General features: G+C 37.2%; 1 pseudogene; it reads right to left on the reverse strand.

Annotated features, from left to right (window-relative positions):
• LOC128210913 (uncharacterized) overlaps positions 1-13,768 on the reverse strand; it is a 50,746-nt pseudogene extending 36,978 nt beyond the window's left edge.
• Between the last annotated feature and the right edge of the window lie 6,207 nt (positions 13,769-19,975).

Consider the following 19,975-nt stretch of genomic DNA (forward strand, 5'->3'; position numbering starts at 1 on the left):
TTAACTATAAACATATAGAGCATACCCATGACCCCCCGGGGCGGGGCCAATTTTGACCCCAGGGCCATAATTTGAACAAACTTTGTAGAGGTCCACTAGACGATGAATCATGCCAAATATCTAAGCTCTAAGCCACGTAAGTTCAGAGGAGATGATTTTTGAAGTTTTCACTAAACACATATAGAGAAAACCCATGACCCCTGAAGGGGGTGGGGCCAATTTTGACCCCAAGGCCATAATTTGAACAATCTTTGTAGAGGTCCACTAGACGATGAATCATGCCAAATATCTAAGCTCTAGTCCAAGTAAGTTAAGAGGAGAAGATTTTTGAAGTTTTAACTATAAACATATAGAGAATACCCTAACCCCCCTGGGCAGGGCCAATTTTGACCCCAAGGCCATAATATGAACAATCTTTGTAGAGGTCCACTAGATGATGAATCAAGCCAAATATCTAAGCTCTAAGCAACGTAAGTTCAGAGGAGATTTTTGTGTTTTTTTAAATATAAACATATAGAGAAAACCCATGACCACCCAGGGGCGGGGCCAATTTTGACCACATGGCCATAATTTGAACAATCTTTGTAGAGGTCCACTAGACGATGAATCATGCCAAATATCTAAGCTCTAGTCCAAGTAAGTTAAGAGGAGAAGATTTTTGAAGTTTTAACTATAAACATATCAAGTATACCCATGACCCCCCGGGGCGGGGCCAATTTTGACCCCAAGGCCATAACTTGAACAATCTTTGTAGAGGTCCACTAGACGATGAATCATGCCAAATATCTAAGCTCTAGTCCAAGTAAGTTAAGGAGAAGATTTTTGAAGTTTTAACTATAAACATATAGAGAATACCCTAACCCCCCTGGGCGGGGCCAATTTTGACCCCAAGGCCATAATTTGAACAATCTTTGTAGAGGTCCACTAGACGATGAATCATGCCAAATATCAAGCTCTAGTCCAATTAAGTTCAAAGGAGAAGATTTTTGAAGTTTTCACAACAAACTTATAGAGAAAACCCATGACCCCCCGGGGCGGAGCCAATTTTGACCCCAAGGCCATAATTTGAACAATCTTTGTAGAGGTCCACTAGATGATGAATCAAGCCAAATATCTAAGCTCTAAGCAACGTAAGTTCAGAGGAGATTTTTGATTTTTTTTAATATAAACATATAGAGAAAACCCATGACCACCCAGGGGCGGGGCCAATTTTGACCACAGGGCCATAATTTGAACAATCTTTGTAGAGGTCCACTAGACGATGAATCATGCCAAATATCTAAGCTCTAGTCCAAGTAAGTTAAGAGGAGAAGATTTTTGAAGTTTTAACTATAAACATATCAAGTATACCCATGACGCCCCGGGGCTGGGCCAATTTTGACCCCAAGGCCATAATTTGAACAATCTTTGTAGAGGTCCACTAGACGATGAATCATGCCAAATATCTAAGCTCTAGTCCAAGTAAGTTCAGAGGAGAAGATTTTTGAAGTTTTCACTAAACACATATAGAGAAAACCCATGACCCCCCGGGGCGGAGCCAATTTTGACCCCAAGGCCATAATTTGAACAATCTTTGTAGAGGTCCACTAGATGATGAATCAAGCCAAATATCTAAGCTCTAAGCAACGTAAGTTCAGAGGAGATTTTTGATTTTTTTTAATATAAACATATAGAGAAAACCCATGACCACCCAGGGGCGGGGCCAATTTTGACCACAGGGCCATAATTTGAACAATCTTTGTAGAGGTCCACTAGACGATGAATCATGCCAAATATCTAAGCTCTAGTCCAAGTAAGTTAAGAGGAGAAGATTTTTGAAGTTTTAACTATAAACATATCAAGTATACCCATGACGCCCCGGGGCTGGGCCAATTTTGACCCCAAGGCCATAATTTGAACAATCTTTGTAGAGGTCCACTAGACGATGAATCATGCCAAATATCTAAGCTCTAGTCCAAGTAAGTTCAGAGGAGAAGATTTTTGAAGTTTTAACTATAAACATATAGAGAATACCCTAACCCCCCTGGGCAGGGCCAATTTTGACCCCAAGGCCATAATTTGAACAATCTTTGTAGAGGTCCACTAGACGATGAATCAAGCCAAATATCTAAGCTCTAAGCAACGTAAGTTCAGAGAAGATTTTTGATTTTTTTTAATATAAACATATAGAGAAAACTCATGACCACCAAGGGGCGGGGCCAATTTTGACCACAGGGCCATAATTTGAACAATCTTTGTAGAGGTTCACTAGACGATGAATCATGCCAAATATCTAAGCTCTAGTCCAAGTAAGTTAAGAGGAGAAGATTTTTGAAGTTTTAACTATAAACATATCAAGTATACCCATGACGCCCCGGGGCGGAGCCAATTTTGACCCCAAGGCCATAATTTGAACAATCTTTGTAAAGGTCCACTAGACGATGAATCATGCCAAATATCTAAGCTCTAGTCCAAGTAAGTTCAGAGGAGAAGATTTTTGAAGTTTTAACTATAAACATATAGAGCATACCCATGACCCCCCGGGGCGGGGCCAATTTTGACCCCAGGGCCATAATTTGAACAAACTTTGTAGAGGTCCACTAGACGATGAATCATGCCAAATATCTAAGCTCTAAGCCACGTAAGTTCAGAGGAGATGATTTTTGAAGTTTTCACTAAACACATATAGAGAAAACCTATGACCCCTGAAGGGGGTGGGGCCAATTTTGACCCCAAGGCCATAATTTGAACAATCTTTGTAGAGGTCCACTAGACGATGAATCATGCCAAATATCTAAGCTCTAGTCCAAGTAAGTTAAGAGGAGAAGATTTTTGAAGTTTTAACTATAAACATATAGAGAATACCCTAACCCCCCTGGGCAGGGCCAATTTTGACCCCAAGGCCATAATATGAACAATCTTTGTAGAGGTCCACTAGATGATGAATCAAGCCAAATATCTAAGCTCTAAGCAACGTAAGTTCAGAGGAGATTTTTGTGTTTTTTTAAATATAAACATATAGAGAAAACCCATGACCACCCAGGGGCGGGGCCAATTTTGACCACATGGCCATAATTTGAACAATCTTTGTAGAGGTCCACTAGACGATGAATCATGCCAAATATCTAAGCTCTAGTCCAAGTAAGTTAAGAGGAGAAGATTTTTGAAGTTTTAACTATAAACATATCAAGTATACCCATGACCCCCCGGGGCGGGGCCAATTTTGACCCCAAGGCCATAACTTGAACAATCTTTGTAGAGGTCCACTAGACGATGAATCATGCCAAATATCTAGCTCTAGTCCAATTAAGTTCAAAGGAGAAGATTTTTGAAGTTTTCACAACAAACTTATAGAGAAAACCCATGACCCCCCGGGGCGGAGCCAATTTTGACCCCAAGGCCATAATTTGAACAATCTTTGTAAAGGTCCACTAGACGATGAATCATGCCAAATAACTAAGCTCTAGTCCAAGTAAGTTCAGAGGAGAAGATTTTTGAAGTTTTAACTATAAACATATAGAGCATACCCATGACCCCATGGGGCGGTGCCAATTTTGACCCCAGGGCCATAATTTGAACAAAAATTGTAGAGGTCCACTAGACGATGAATCATGACAAATATCTAAGCTCTAGGCCAAGTAAGTTCAGAGGAGAAGATTTTTTAAGTTTTCACTATAAACATATAGAGAAAACCCATGACCCCCCGGGGCGGGGCCAATTTTGACCCAAGGGCCATAATTTGATCAATCTTGGTAGAGGACCATTTTGTGATCCTACCTACCATATCATAATCAACGGCCTAAGCCTTGTGGTTTGGGAGAAGAAGATTTTAAAAGTTTTTCTTTTCCATTGCCATGGCAACCAGAGTTCTGCATGGAGTTCAATTCTTTGAACAATTTTCAAAGGGGACCACCCAAGGAACATTCCTGTGAAGTTTGGATGAAATTGGCTAAGCGGTTTATGAGGAGATGTCGTTTAAAGTAAAAGTTTACGGACGGACGGACGGATGACGGACGGACGCCGGACAAATTGTGATCACAAAAGCTCACCTTGTCACTATGTGACAGGTGAGCTAAAAATCAAGGGCAATAACTCCAAGTACAATTGACCAATCCAAAAAAAAAATGAACAGGCATCATCCCAGTATAGTAATTCATATTTATTTTAAGTTTCATGAAATTCTGCCAGCTAGTGACTGAGAAATGGCTGTGAATGTGCATTTTTCAAAAAATCAAGGGCAATGACTCCAAGTACAATTGACCAATTCAAAAAAAAAATGAACAAGCATCATCCCAGTATAGTAATTCATATTTATTTTAAGTTTCATGAAATTCTGCCAGCTAGTGACTGAGAAATGGCTGTGAATGTGCATTTTTCAAAAACTCCAAGGACAATTGACCAATCAATTTTTTTTTTGGACGGGCATCATTCCAGTATAGTGGTTCATATTTATTTTAAGTTTCATGAAATTTTACCGGCTAGTTACTGAGAAAACGCAGGTGACGGACGGAAGGAAGGACGGACGGACGGAAGGAAGGACGGACGGACAACGCCATTTCAATATCCCCCTCCCTATTTCATAGGCGGGGGATAATAAAATATATTTGTTTACAATAGGAGTAATATAGTGGACAAATCCGTCCAGTTGGTATTCCAATTCAAGTGTATTATATACCTCGTCTTGCGAAAGTCTATTTTGTTGTTCGACATTTGCTAGTATATTTTGTATTTGGCAAAGATTTTTTGGAGCCCCAGAAGCAGCCTTGACACCGTCAACAGTTGATTTTGAATTATTATAAACCTTTCCAGTCGCATTGCCTAGATCTACCTCCCCCATATTCTATCCATTACACAAGGACAGGAACGCCAGTGTACCTTTTCTGGCTCATTCCTTTGGTTACCGTGTACCATAGGCTGGAAGACAGATTTGTTACCAATGTAATGCATAAAAAATATCGCGAGTTCTCAAATAACTGGTAGTCAGTCCTTATAAAATCACTACTGGGTACAGATTTTTTTGTTTCATTGTTGAATATCTTAATTTGGTGCTTGACACGAATTTTATCCAGGTTTTTCTTAGGAAATGAATGCATACATACATAATGTGAGGATGAGCATAATAAATTATGATACTAATGATCATAAGTAAGGGAAATTCTATGTTTTACAGATTCTTTAATACATTTTGACAGTTTAAATAGTGTTAATATTCCATAATTCAGAATTGCACTGAGTTAATTTCGAATGTATGCTGACATATCAATCTTTGTGTACAAGGCCTTTGAATTGAGAAATAGAAATTATCAACTGTTACACATATAATTGTTGTTGTTCCCTTACCTGACATATTGTAAATTGTGAGATATCTAATCTCTGGGGCCATGAGATCCGCGGAATACCGCGAATCCGCGGACAAATCAGACATCCCTGATCTGGTATCGTAAACAGTGATACCGGCTTTTCCCAATATCAATACCTGGTACCGACTTTTAGCACCACCACAAAAACAGAGTCAGAAAGTTCCGATCTTAAGCTTACTATCTTTATTGAAATGGGGCCCTGGATAAGAACAAACATTGATACAGAATTCCAGCTTTTACCAGACCAAACCTCATTTAAGTCAACTTGGTTCTTTGCTGTTGTAAATTAGGGAAGTTCTTTACCAGTCGTGCTCAAATTGTACCAAACATGACTGATGGGTCAGGCAGTATCTGCAAATCATGGTATTTAATCTTAATTGTTCTAGTTAATCAATAATATCTTTACCTGTACTCTTTTTTGCCTTGGGGGATAAAAGTCATTCATTGTAACTGTGGTCTTTGGAGGTGCTGACTTTGGATGTTTGAGCCATTTACTGCATTTTATATCTGTTTTGCTAGCTCTCTTGTACCTGCAAACAAATCTACAAATGATGACCACATTTCAATAACATTTAAGAAGCTGTTTTTTTACAATGTGAGACATTTTATTGTATTTGAAATGATAAATCACTGCTATGATTTCTATTCAACAATAAATATGTATTTTTAGTCTCAATTAGTAATGTTCATATAGCCTTAGAGTAAAATAATCTGTATTTTGTCCAAGATATAGCAAAGAATAATATCATTGAAAGTTAAAAGCTTTTTGCATGCAAATATGGATATTTCGGATAAAAATAATATTCAAAATATATATATAACATCCAGGGTTGTCGATAAGCTTTTGTTGAACTGATTTAAACAGAAAAGAAGGCGGCCAGAGCTAGGGGGGTCCGGAATTTTTAGAAATTCCAAGCTTCATTTCCTGCATTCTGGGGCATTTTGGGAGTATTAAGGAGACCCCTCAACTGCAATTTTATATGCAATATACCCCCTATTTGCACATTTTTTTTTAAGGTAAAATTCTTTATTTCTGTGAGATAATTAACTAAACAGTTACTATAGAGCTAGTGTAAATTAATATCAGAGAGGCTTCTGTATCAGAATGAATCACAGTCTGAATTATTATCAGCATCGTCATCAGAGGAGTATCCATCAAACTTTTCCTCCACAAGAATCTCTTTCAAGACAGCTCTAATGTCTTCCGTGCAAGGAGTGAAAGAGCCGTCTCTACACTGGCATTGATTGACGCATAGTGAATAACACTTTTGTTTTTTGCCTTTGGAATTTCTAATTTTTCTCCTTGGTCTCTTTTCAAGACAGGTGTTCACTGCTTTCTTGATGATTGGCTGACTGTGATCCACTTCAGGACCATTGATACCAACATGTAGCAGACCTTTCAGCATCCCACCACTCAGTCTGTTTCTAAGTTTGGTTTAAATAACTTTCAATATGCTGGCCCCCCTTTCAGGCCAAGCTTTTGACACAGGCAGAGAGGATGCAACCTCTGCAACAAACATTAACTCTGGATTGAAGTGCCTGAGCCCTCCACTTCTCAGTAGCTGGAGTAGTAACCATTCTGTCGGTGTCATGCGAGCCTTGCCATCTCTTACTTCCTCTCGCATGTTTGGAAGGAGAATGTCATGTGTATGGTACTTGAATCCATTCCACTGTACTTTCAGCTTAGCTTTCTCAGTATCATCTGGGAAGAAATGCTCAGCCAGCAAAGCTATCTGCCTTCCCCCTATATCTTAGATGTACTTCATCAGACCTGGGTAGTGTGGTGGGGTCAAATATAGCAAATGATGCAACAACTGCTGATGTGTCTAAAAATGTTCTTAATTAAACTGTCAATATAGTTCCTAAGAAGAACGTGAAGCTCATTGGAGGATTTTGCTTTGGATATGATCTCTGCACACATGTCGGTAATCCTATCAATGTCTTTAGATAGCTTCCGCGGGGGTTCTTCATTTTCATAAACAGACCATGCGCAGCAGCATCATTTTCTTCCAACGGAGACAGAGTTTGTAGGATGGCTTTTATAGTCCTGTTGTAAAGCACTCACTGTAGAATCCATACTCAACCACCTTGTACGACAATTTTTTTCAGGGGCCTTGTTACCTTTGCTAACTTATCCTCTTCTAGATTAATTAACTTCAGGGCAAACTGTACTTTAAGTAGGCCGCAATTGTTTTTGGTGAATTTTCGAAGAGCTGCCATAACTGAGAGTTTCAATAGTTTTGATGTATGTCAATGCTTCAATAGAATTATTACATGAAAGTGCTAGTCGATGACACACACAGTGAATACTTATCATTGAAGGATGATCCCGTCTCAGAAGTGCAGCAACTCCTCCAACTTTGCCTGTCATCACACTCGAACCATCTGAAGAAAACCCAGTGAGCTTGGGCTCAAATTTCTCCACTTCATTAGCCAGAATTGTCTTGATTGCATTAGCATTTTCACTTTCTAAATTCCCTAGAATGTTTACACATGACAGTAAATAAATGAACAATTCATAACAGCTGCATAACACATGTAACAGGCTGGCAATACGCCCACAACACTAACACTGGCACTCTCTTGCAACCATAAAAAAGCTGTCTATTTTTGTAATCGACATTTGCCTTTTCTTCATGTTTAGAAATGGACGTTTGGAAAATATCACTGACTGTTTCTTCAAATACGCCCAATCGTAAGATAATGATGATCATTTTTTTTTAAACCAGTCAAAGAGATGTTATAGTCGAAAAGGGCCGTTTTTAGCAAAAAGGAACATTTATTACCAAAAAAACTGGCAATCAATTTTTTTCTTTCGAATTTGAACCGGCCCAAACTCCATTTGAACCGTCCATTTCGGCTAGCAGCCAGTTCTTATTGACAACCCTGCACACCAGGACAAAAGTGATTAAGATATTTACCCAAACAACAAGAATGCTGCTACATGATGGCATTTATATTCAGCCATAGGGCATTGGCAACGTGTAGACTGCACTGCACCATTGTCTTTTTGCTCTAAGAATTTCAAGGAAAAACACAAAGTAGGCCTACTATAAATGTAATACATACTATATAAGGTGGTTTTAGCATTACAAAATGAAAACAGTGATACACCTAAAAGGTGAAGTCTTAGTGAGCTTTGCAACCATAACATCAAGTACAACTAGAACTGTAAGCCAAAGGCTAACGAATACCCCCCAACCCTTCCCTGTCTAGGTTGTTTGCCCTGGCACAAAGGAGTAGGCCACCAAAGCGAATATTGTAACAAATTTAAGGCCTGTATGCACCTAACTTCAGGACTTTTGATGGTCTTTTTAAGGACAAAATCAATTAAAGGTCTTTTTAAGGCCATGCAAACATTCTGATTAATACAGGTGCACCAAATCACATATTCAACAGTTCATATCATGGTCATTGACATCTGAAAGTTTGAAAAAGATTTATAGAAAAAATGAGAAAAAATGACCAAGGATTAGGCTAGACAAAGCTGTATAATTTTTGCCTATTTTAACTTATTCAGGGGCCATAATTGGAGACATGATCATGTGATTCCAACCACAATCACAGGGGCAAATGTTCTCACCATGGCTAAAAGTTTGAAAAAGATTCATTCAAAAATGACGAAGGAGTAGGACGAACAAAACTAATTTTACCCAATTTAACTCATTAAGGGGCCACAACTCCACTCAGGATCATGTTACTCCCACCAAATTCATGGAGGCAAAGGTTTACATCATGGCCATTAATATTTGAAAGTTTGAAAAAGATTTGCTCAATAGCTTCAAAGAAGAATCCTGGACAAAGCTAATTTTGCCCAATTTAACTCATTAAGGGGCCACAACTCCACTCAGGATCATGCGACTCTGACCAAATCCACGGAGGCACAGGTTTACATCATGGTCATTAATATTTGAAAGTTTGAAAAAGATTTGTTCAATAACGACAAAGATGAATCCCGGACAAAAAAAAAACGGACGGACAGACGGACAACCCGATTCCAGTATACCCCCCCCCAAACTTTGTTTTGGGGGGTATAATAAATCATTAGGATACATGTACAACATTATACATGTTTTGTTTACAGGGGGCAGAAGCAACCTTTTTTCAGCCTATGAGAGAGAGAGAGAGAGAGAGAGAGAGAGAGAGAGAGAGAGAGAGAGAGAGAGAGAGAGAGAGAGAGAGAGAGAGAGAGAGAGAGAGAGAGAGAGAGAGAGAGAGAGAGAGAGAGAGAGAGAGAGAGAGAGAGAGAGAGAGAGAGAGAGAGAGAGAGAGAGAGAGAGAGAGAGAGAGAGAGAGAGAGAGAGAGAGAGAGAGAGAGAGAGAGAGAGAGAGAGAGAGAGAGAGAGAGAGAGAGAGAGAGAGAGAGAGAGAGAGAGAGAGAGAGAGAGAGAGAGAGAGAGAGAGAGAGAGAGAGAGAGAGAGAGAGAGAGAGAATATAATTTACTCTCTATATATACATATAGAATAGGAAAGCTTACAAATAGTTTGCTTCTGCCTCCTGCCGTTTAGTCTGTCAACTGTCAAATATGTTTTCATCTATATTTAAATATGCTGAAGAACAATAAACAAGTATGTATTTGACTTATACTATTATTAATTTCTAGCAGTATTTAGTTGATCCCACATTGATATTTGACGTCATATAACATTCCCAAAAGTTGGCCATTTCCTATCTGGAATCATCAATGTTGATTACCGGAGATAGACGAGTAAATAAGATGCATCCGTAACCCAATTACTTAGAACTATTATGATTGGTTCTTGGTTTACAAAAGGCACAATCAAAATCGTCAGCACTTTATATGCTTCGGCTTATGTATGAAAATGGCAGCTGTGGTGGAATTACAGGATAACCGAAAAACACCAAAATGATGGCGATGTTGTAATATGTTTTTCGCGACTAAGTGTGTTTATTGTTACTAAACGAAATGTCCATGTAGTGTTTATATGGTTGTTATGGTGAATTAAATCAGGAAAGCATAGAAACCAGTTGATATTGATTATTTTACTCTTTTTGTATTTCTTTTTAATGACTTGTTTGTTCAACCAGGCAAATATTTTTTCGAACAGGCTAAAACTTCCAACGTGCCTGTCCAGTGGACAGGCAGAATTTTAACAATTTAGGGAATACTGTTAATCAGGCATACATGCCATATTTTCTGGAGACCATTCAGGGGGATTTGTTCAAAAGGCTGAAAATTCAGGGGATTTTGGTTGTATTCAGGGGGATTTTTTTAGCCGGTCTAAGTTGGCGAAATTTTAAAGTATTTTTAGACGCAAGTATGAAAAAATGTATTCACATATAGTTTGCTTTGAAAACCTCTTAACTTTTTCATTATACAGAATTATTTTATGTCATGATTTATCATAATTTTATGATACACTGTCATGGCATACTGTAATGCACTTGCAGAACAAAATATGTCATTGGAAAAATATGTTTTCGAGACAATTAAATTAAATTTACCTTCCTCCAAAGTCTTTTAAAAAATTGTGCTTAATTCTATCAGCTTTGATGACTTTCAGACAATAAGAGAATAGAATAAATATTATTAATTTCTTCCTTCCAAAAGAGTAATATTTCTTTGCCTTTAATAATTACTACAAATTAATTGATCACTTGTTGTAAAAGTTTCCTTTTGGAGAGTTTCACTCACATACTGTGGTTTCACTTTGTCATTATTGCCTGATGTAAAATTTAAAAAAAAAAAAAAAAAAATAATTTTTATCTCCCGCCGGTCTCGGGATTGATCAAAATTCCAGGGGATTTTTTCCCCCGCCGGGGGATATGGCATGTATGATCAGGCCTTCTCTAGTTTGATATGGACAACAATTTTTTTCATTACATTTTCTTAAAATGATGCATGTAGCGGCACACTCAGCTTTCAGACTCTGTAACTAACCAAGTGTGTCACTGTTGATATCCTATAGAATATGGGCACAACTTTGTAAATTTATTCGGAACTTTAATGCTTTTGCCAAACTTTTGTTGCTGAATGGCATTGTATATATAAAATAATGCAGGCCGTCAACCAAGTTTTGGTGAAAATATAGGAAAAAGTATAGGAAATTTTGACCAAAAATATAGGAGTTTTTTACTTTTTCTGGGCAAAATATAGGAATTTTAAGGCTGAATTAGAACTCCGCGAGTCGGATGTGTCGCCTGACGAATTATTTACTGTCGACATTATAGCTGTTAGATTAGCATTCTATATTAATTTATTCATTTATAGACAATGATGTTGCCATTTAACAAGATGTTTTCTAAAGCAAAACAGGAAGTCGGCCATTTTGTTGTTGTGGTAGTTAATCAATCGTAACCCCTTGTTGTATTTTTGTAGAGGGACACCCAAGGAAGCTTCCTGTCAAGTTTCATTGAATTTGGCCAGGTAGTTTCAGAGGAGATGTTCTTTAAGCAATTATTGACGGACGGACGACGGACAAAGACTGATCACAATAGCTCACCTTGAGCACTTCGTGCTCTGGTGAGCTAACAAAGTGTGCAAGGTAAAGTTAAACACGAAAATTAACAAAGGGCAATAACTCTAATATGGAAGCAAGAGATACAGTTTTTGTGCACTGCGATCCCCTTCAATAAGATCTATCTATAAAGTTTCAAGTTGATAACTCTTATAGTTTTTGAGAAATGCCCCGGACAAAATTTAAGCTTGAAAATTAACAAAGGGCAATAACTCTAAACATATAGACGCAAGAGTTACGGTTTTTGTGCACTGCACTTTCCCTCAATCAGATATACCTACAGAATAAGTTTCAGGTTGATACCTCCTATAGTTTACGAGATATACCATGGACAAAACCTAAGCATGAAAATTAAGGGCAATAACTCTAAAAATATGGCAGCAAGAGTTACAGTTCTTGTGCACTGCACTTGCCCTCAATGAGATCTATCTAGCTATGAAGTTTCAAGTTGATAACTCTTATATTCTTCAAGATATGCTCCGGACAAAACTTTAAGCATGAAAATTAACAAAGGGCAATAACTTTAAAACTAAGAAAGCAAGAGTTACTGTTATTGTGCACTGCACTTGCCCTCCATGAGATCTATCTACATATGAAGTTTTAATTTGATAACTCTTATATTCTACAAGATATGCCCCGGACAAAACTTTAAGCATGGAAAAATAACAAAGGGCAATAACTCTAAAAATATGGAAGCAAGAGTAACAGTTCTTGTGCACTGCACTTGCCCTCAATTAGATCTATCTACATATGAAATTTCAAGTTGATACCACTAATAGTTTAGGAGATATACCCCGGACAAGCGAAAATGGGACGCGGACGCCGCCGATGCGGCCACCGACGCCGCTGACAAAAGTAACCCCTATATGTCGTCTTTTCAGGCGACACAAAAATTAACATAAAGAGAAAAGTAAGTTAACATTTACTTACTTATTTATGGACTATAATCGTAAGTTTTGTGTTTCACTTAACCAACATTCCTCAAACCTCTCCATCACTGCAGAATATGCTGCAGCAACAAAACTGCAGTCATCAAAGCGGACACCTTCAAATGTGTTCAAATGGATAACCACAAGTGTACAACAGCAATTCTGAATGATGGCGATGGTTTGTAGAACAAATGACAGTCTTAAACTGCAAATAAACAATATCTAAAGGCAGTATCAATCCTTTGAATGTTTTCAAACATATAACAGCGTCACTTTTTAAGAAAAATATAGAAAACAACAACAAAAAACAGGAAAATATAGGTTTTGAAAAGTATAGGAAATTTCTCAAAAATATAGGAAAATATAGGAATATAGGAATTGGTTGACGGTCTGTATAATGATAATGGTTTTTTGTTGCAAAAGTGTGACAACAGTTTCCATGAGAAAAATACAGCGAATCTGACATCATTTAAAAGTAATGAAAACAGTAAAATCAATAAACAAAGACGGTTATCGCTCTCAAAAATGTCCTAAAGCTACAATACTATGTCCCCTGGTAGTTAAGTATGTGGTATGCCAAACACTGTGTTTTACTGATTTAGCCATTTTGGACCAAAATGGAAAAAAAGAACAATTTTCTGACTGATTTTTTAGCCATTTTCTGTGACAGGAATCGGTTTGGCAGTCAAAATTGATCCAGACAGGCAAATTGCCATTTTTTTTAAAAGCACTGCAAATAGATCTTGTTTTGACATGAGGTAAAGGGTCAAACTAATGGAGAAACTAGTGACCCAGTAACGCTGGACAGACAAATACACATGGACATAATGTCATCTTTTTCATTATACTAAGTCGAGTTAATACTAATAGTTATAAGTCTAAATTAAGTGTCATATCAGCAGCCTGTGAGATCATTGTGGTATTAAGCATATTTAGGCCCCACATTCAGAAATCATGAAAATATGCACACATCATTCTCTCACCACTGTCCAATGGATCTTGTATTCTGGCTTGCTGCAGTTATTCCCAATCAAGCCTCATCTCAGTGGGTACAGAAGGGCGCATTCACTGTCCATATGTTCCTGTATACTGTAGCAGTTATTGAAACCCCTGTGCCCTTCCAGTATGTTCCGCATTGCAAGTTTCTGAAATGGAAAGGGTTATTGATTGGATCCTTTGTTTAAATAAGAGGGCCCTGTAGGCCCTGTATCGCTCACCTGATCTAATAAAGATCATCAAGAATAACATTCTGATCAAGTTTCATGAAAATACAGTCATAAATGTGACCTCGAGTGCTAACAAGCTTTCCTATGATTTGACCTAATGATCTAGTTTTTGACCACACATGACCCGGATTCAACCTTGACTTAGAGATTATTAATATAAACATTCTGACCAACTTTCATGAAGAAACATTTATAAATGTGACCTCTAGATTGTTAACAAGCTTTTCCTTAAATTTGACCTGGTGACCTAGTTTTTGACCGCTCATGACCAAGATTCAAACTTGGCCTAGACCTAATCAATATATACATTCTGACTAAGTTTCATGAACATACAGTCATAAATGTGACCTCTAGAGTGCTAACAAGCTTTTCCTATGATTTGACCTGGTGACCAAGTTTTTGACCACACATGACCCGGATTCAAACTTGACTTAGAGATTATTAATAAAAACATTCTGACCAATTTTCATGAAGATGCAGTTATAAATGTGACCTCTAGATTGTTAACAAGCTTTTCCTTAAATTTGACCTGGTGACCTATTTTTTGACCGCTCATGACCAAGATTCAAACTTGGTCTAGACCTAATCAATATATACATTCTGACTAAGTTTCATGAACATACAGTCATAAATGCGACCTCTAGAGTGCTAACAAGCTTTTCCTCTGATTTGACCTGGTGACCTAGTTTTTGACCACACATGACCCATATAAGATACAGTCTTAAATGTGACCACTTTAGTGTTAATAAGCTTTTCCTTTAATTTGACCTGGTGACCTAGTTTCTAACCCCAGATGAGACAATATCGAACTCATCCAAGATTTTATTGAGGGTAACATTCTGACCAAGTTTCATTAAGATTGTGCCCGAATTGTGGCCTCTAGAGTGTTAACAGTCAAATTGTTGATGACGGACGACTACGACAGACAATGGGCGATCACAATAGCTCAACATGAGCACTTCGTGCTCAGGTGAGCTAAAAATCTGATGCACAATTAAGCTAGTTCTCGAATATAGCTCCTTTAGCCCCAATGTTAAATGGTGATGAATGGTCTCTGATGCCATGTTATTTTGTTATAACTAAAAAGGTTTTGCTTCTTGTTTATTAATTTGAAATACCACATATACATTATACATAAAGTTATTGTATTTTTTGTTATTGCTCATTATTTCAACTAAAATCAGATGTGAAGTTATCTATTTGCAATTCCTTAATGTCAAAGAATCTGATGTGTCCTTCATTGAGGGGCCAGACACAGCTACCGTCACCTGCTTAAGAGATGGATAAATTATTTTAAAAATAGTTGTTGATATTTAATGTTAAATGTTTCCTTTACCAAGTTTTTTGGCATATAAATTGTGGCAAAAAGTTAAATTAACAACTTAACTACTAGTTTCTAACAATTTGCCAAACACAAGTTTCACAGATCCTTATATGCCATATCCTCATTATGTATGTGTATGCCATGATAAGATAGCCACTTTAAATTGGTGAAGAACTGCCTACGATTTTTGCCATGTGAATGGACCAACTAATCAATTTTTCAAAGATCTGTCAACTCTTTAACCTTAAGCTGTGGATTTGCTCGCTCAACTTCTGAAATATCAAAAGATTTGAAGAAAATCTATGCAGATTTGCAAACCATTTTGGCCCTGAAGACATTGTGAAGTACATAGATATCAGTCAACTCTTTAATCTTTATATAGTTTGGTATTTAATTGCTTGCTTCTTTTTAAAATCTTATACAGCACTTTGAAGCTAATGATTATCAACCTAAACCTTATAAATACCACTGTTGTTTTGGTTTAACATTCTCAACATTGTTCATTTTCTTCAAGGATGGGAGCTTTAACTTTGCACCCATCAAACAATTCCCTGCTTCAGTTTTACATGAGAACAACAATTGTTCAAAATATCAGGATGGTATAGGCAGCACTTTTTGCCCCCAATGGGGCACACAGTTGCATGTTTTAGTTGCATTGCTTTTGTAAAAAACCTTAGCTTGTGAAATTAAGAAATGTCTAAAAATACATGTTTTTATTGATTCCATGACACTCCTGTATTAAGTACAGCATCTTTTACAACAGAGTCATATTAAAATGTTTTTGCTGTAAGAATTTTCAATAGGCTAGTCGCCATACATGTACAATGGTGATATTGTATTTTTTTTGTTAAGAAATATTTGTTAAACAGAATACACAATGAGCTCAGCTTTGTGAAGAACATGTTTAATGTTAAATAAATATGTTAAAGCAATGCATTTTTTTTTTATTACTTGCAAAACGCTTTAAGGAAAGCAAAGGTTAATTTTAACTCCGGATATATAATTTATATGACTATTGATAATTGACCTTGACCTACTGACATCAAATATGGTAGGGGTTATCTACTGGTCAAGGGCAACCTAAACCTGAAGTTTCATGATAATTCGCCACTCAATCTACTTAGGATACCACTCATTCGAAACATTGTATGTGCTATGTACTAGTACCTCAAAAGCATAAAGATAAAATCCAACTTTGTACATTTAATCGTGTGTATATACATATCAAGCAATTTTTGCTTACAGCAAATGTTGTAATAAAAAATGACAGTCACATTTTAGATGAATCATGAATTAATGATAATATTTAAAACCAATAAAAAGCAAAACTTAACATTATAAAATTAACAGGATAAACAAAATCAACTAGAGCTGTCACAGGAGTGACGAATACCCCCAAATGCCGCCTGGACACAGGAATGGCAAACCATTCCTTTGAAAAGAGGCCATAACTCCAAGGTTACTGCACACTGCATCTTCTTTTATCATGCATGTATTGTTTTATTTAAATCTGTTGAGTAATTTAGAAGTTACACTGCTGACAAGAAAAACTAGCTGATGCTCTAGCTGATCTCTTCTGGAATAAGACATCTAGAGCATTCACGAGCTTTTCTTCCAACACGATCATCATCAAATTTTACAAGTACATATTTGGGCTTGAATGCATCCTTATCCACCTGGAAATAAATCCCGGGACTGTTCCTGTAGCCGAATTAACAAGTCCATCTGACAGGTCAATATTTGTAGTAAGCACTACTGTGGCAAATATGCCATACTTAAGTTCTGCTGGTATTCCACTGGCATTTGGTTCAAATGAAGCATGCTGGATTTGTTTTGTTTGTTCATCTGTCCAAGTGTCAATTACTTTTAAGGTAAATATTTGCTAGTATCGAACTTGACCTGTATCTTCTGATGTTACACCTCACAGTGTACCAAAAAATGTTCAAATCTGTCAAGCCTTTCATGAGTTATCGTCCGGAAACCGTTTTCCTATTTTTAGTAACAGTGACCTTGACCTTGGCCCCACCAGCCCCAATATCGAACTTGACCTGTATCTTCTGATGTTACACCTGTGTACCAAAAAAATTTCAAATCTGTCTAGCCTTTGGTTTAAACTAATTTATTTTAGCTCGATTGAGACGAAAGCTGATAGCTTATAAGATCACTCTCGAGTCCGTTTCCTGGGCAGAAACCAGTACTGTGTCCTTTTTGAGAGGCCATGAGAAAGTACCCCTAGTGGGGATCGAACCCACAACCTCTTGGATGAGAGGCGGACACCTGTACCACTAGACCACTCTCACCCCACTGTCTAGCCTTTCATGTGTTATCGTCCGGAAACCATGAAAACCGACAGACCGCTTAAACCGTTTTTCTATTTTTAGTAACAGTGACCTTGACCTTGGCCCCACCAGCCCCAATATCGAACTTGACCTGTATCTTCTGATGTTACACCTGTGTACCAAAAAATTTTCAAATCTGTCAAGCCTTTCATGAGTTATCGTCCGGAAACCGTTTTTCTATTTTTAGTAACAGTGACCTTGACCTTGGTCCCACCAGCCCCAATATTGAACTTGACCTGTATCTTCTGATGTTACACCTGTGTACCAAAAAAATTTCAAATCTGTCTAGCCTTTCATGAGTTATCGTCCGGAAACCATGAAAACCGACAGACCGACAAGCTCACTCCTATATACCCCCTCAAACTTCGTTTGTGGGGGTATAATAACAGAATGCAATAACAAATAACATGTAAGTCACAATGAATCCGACAGAGGTCATAATCATTTTCCAAATCGGGAGACTCTACCTTCAACTATGATCTTTTCTCGGTTTTTCATTCCTACTGATGTTCAGGGGGAGTGATCTTCTGTTGGGCCATGTGCAATTTAATTTTTCAGTTTCTAGTGTTTTCTCCATCAAAATTCTAAATATTCATGTCTTTTTTTCATACAATTTCTTCACAATCCATGATTTGGAAAGTTAAAAAATTTGGTTCGAAACCCTTTCTCCCCTTTCCTGCTTCCTGTTTTTACTGTTGCCTGCGCCCTGTTTACATTATGGTCATGGTCAAGAGGCCAGCTGGGTCCTTGCTATCATGCCTTCCAGGCTATAATGGATCCGTTTTGGCATGTACTTCAGCAGCAAAGCATGATAGCTTTCCAAATTTAAGCACCAGTGTGACAACATAGAGTCAACTGTCCGATAAGCTTGTTGGTGACCACATTTGTAAGTGCCTGGTGCTCTGGTGACTGCATCTTTAGCCATTTTGTTTTCCTTTCAACTGTTGGCTCTAGCCGTCCATGGCAACATTCAGTGAAAGAAAATGTCCAGAAAATACATATAAAGACTTTTAATATATTGAATGGAACAGTCCCAGCAAGTCTCCATATGGTAGCTGAAGATGTCTTCAAAACAAATTTTCAATCCCCTTTTCTGAAGATTTGAATGTTGGAAAGTGAAACATTAGCAATTAAGATTGAGAAGTAAACTTATTACTTTAATTGTATATTAAGGAAACACTTTAAACAAACAAAACTGTCTGTATAAGAGCTTTTTCACTTTAATGTTGTGATTGTTAACAATGTATTGACATATTCACTTTAACCAATGTATTGACATGTTGACTGCTATTTATGTATTTACATGTTGACTGTAACCAAATGTATTGACATGTTGACTGTTACCCATTGTATTGACATGTTGACTGTTACCCATTGTATTGACATGTTGACTGTCATCAATGTATGGACATGTTGACTGTTAACCAATGTATTGACATGTTGACTTTAATCAAATGTATTGACATGTTGACTTTAATCAAATGTATTGACATGTTGACTGTTACCCATTGTATTGACATGTTGACTGTTACCCATTGTATTGACATGTTGACTGTTACCCATTGTATTGACATGTTGACTGTTAACCAATGTATTGACATGTTGACTTTAATCAAATGTATTGACATGTTGACTTTAATCAAATGTATTGACATGTTGACTGTAACCAATGTATTGACATGTTGACTGTTACCCATTGTATTGACATGTTGACTGTTACCCATTGTATTGACATGTTGACTGTTACCCATTGTATTGACATGTTGACTGTTAACCAATGTATTGACATGTTGACTTTAATCAAATGTATTGACATGTTGACTTTAATCAAATGTATTGACATGTTGACTGTTACCCATTGTATTGACATGTTGAGTATTATCAATGTATTGACATGTTGACTTTAACCAATGTATTGACATGTTGACTGAATCCAATGAATTGACATGTTGACTGTAGCCAATGTATTGACATGTTGACTAGAACCAATGTATTGACATGTTGACTGTAGCCAAATGTATTGACATGTTGACTTTAACCAATGTATTGACATGTTGACTGAATCCAATGAATTGACATGTTGACTGTAGCCAAATGTATTGACATGTTGACAGTAGCCAATGTATTGACATGTTAACTGTAGCCAGTGAATTGACATGTTGTCCAAAGCCTATGTATTGACATGTTGACTGTTATCAATGTATTGACATGTTGACTGTAACCAATGAATTGACATGTTGACTGTATCCAATATATTGACATGTTAACTGTAGCCAATGAATTGACATGTTGACTGTAGCCAATGAATTGACATGTTGACTGTAACCAATGTATTGAC

The sequence above is a fragment of the Mya arenaria genome, chromosome 12, assembly GCF_026914265.1.
Source record: "Mya arenaria isolate MELC-2E11 chromosome 12, ASM2691426v1".
Lineage (NCBI taxonomy): Eukaryota > Metazoa > Mollusca > Bivalvia > Myida > Myidae > Mya > Mya arenaria.